The 1,084-nt window shown below is 64.4% G+C and overlaps 1 non-coding gene across 1 annotated transcript; it reads right to left on the bottom strand.

The window, feature by feature from the left end:
• Positions 1 to 690: 690 nt before the first annotated feature.
• On the bottom strand, positions 691 to 762 carry TRNAA-AGC (transfer RNA alanine (anticodon AGC)). Its single transcript has one exon. It is a non-coding gene; the product is annotated as a tRNA-Ala (tRNA).
• Positions 763 to 1,084: the final 322 nt, after the last annotated feature.

Below are 1,084 nucleotides of genomic sequence, written 5' to 3'. Positions count from 1 at the left end.
TTTTTCCTACATTGGAATAGGAAATTGGAAAAAATTAAAATACAGGCATGTAAGATGTACCCTCCCGAGCCGTCCCAGTGCCCAAACCAGTGCTTCTGAAAGGTTAATGTGCAAAGCAATCACTTAGGGACCAGGTTCTAGTTCAAAGGTCTGGGCTGGAGCTGACAGCCTGCATTTCCAACCAGCTCTCAGGCGCCGCCCATCCTGGGTCCAGGGACCACAGTGAGAGAGGGCGCGCCCGCGTCGGCTAAAACCACCTCTGTAAATCACCTGGGCCAGGGAGTGAACCGCAGCTCTCGGGGAGGAGTTCAGCCCAGCCGAACTGGAGGTCAGTCTTGGGCCTTTGGGACCTGGAGCAGACGCCCCCCGGCGCGCGCGCCTGCAGAGGGACCGTGGCCACCGCGGCCAGGAAGCAAAGGAACCAGGAAAATGGTCTGGGAGCGCGTGTTCTTCTCTCCTTAAGCCTCTCCGTCCTCACCTTCCTCTCCCGCTCTGTGAATGACCCTGCAAAACGGAGCCGAGGCGACAGCCCCCGCGCTGTCCCCGAGCGCAAGCCGCTGCGCCCGTCTTCCCGGCCACCTGTCCCCGCTCGCCTGCGCGGCCCCTCGGCCTGGCCGAGCGCCGGGGAACGCAGACGCGGCAGCACGGAGACCCGCGGCAAAGAGAACGCAGCAAAACCGCGAGCAAAAGTGGAGGTGCCGGGGATTGAACCCGGGGCCTCGTGCATGCTAAGCACGCGCTCTACCACTGAGCTACACCCCCGCGGGAAGGCCGCCTGCCCCGAGTCTATTAAAGGCGAGCGCAGGCGCTTTGGGCGGCTCTCTCCAGCGGCGGCCCGGCCCGGCCCCCCACCTCCTCCCGCTCTTTCTGGAACCCCCGATCCAGGGCCGGAGTCCCTCTCGCTGAAGGAAGAGAACCCACGTTCTAGACCCGAGGCCCGGTGTCCCGGCTGTGTCCGCGCCCGGTCGCCTCCCCGCCGCCAGCGGAGCCGGGGATCAAGCCTTCTCGGGTCTCCTCGCTCTCCTTTTCCCGCTTTCCGGGCTGCCGGAAAGCCGCAAAGCATAATGTGGGGACACCGCCTGAG

Source organism: Leptonychotes weddellii, unplaced genomic scaffold (genome assembly GCF_054177405.1).
Source record: "Leptonychotes weddellii isolate Sample4059 unplaced genomic scaffold, ASM5417740v2 HiC_scaffold_13450, whole genome shotgun sequence".
In the NCBI taxonomy this organism is placed as follows: domain Eukaryota; kingdom Metazoa; phylum Chordata; class Mammalia; order Carnivora; family Phocidae; genus Leptonychotes; species Leptonychotes weddellii.
Note: the sequence above shows the minus strand (reverse complement) of the source record. Positions and strands in the feature narration are given on the sequence as shown.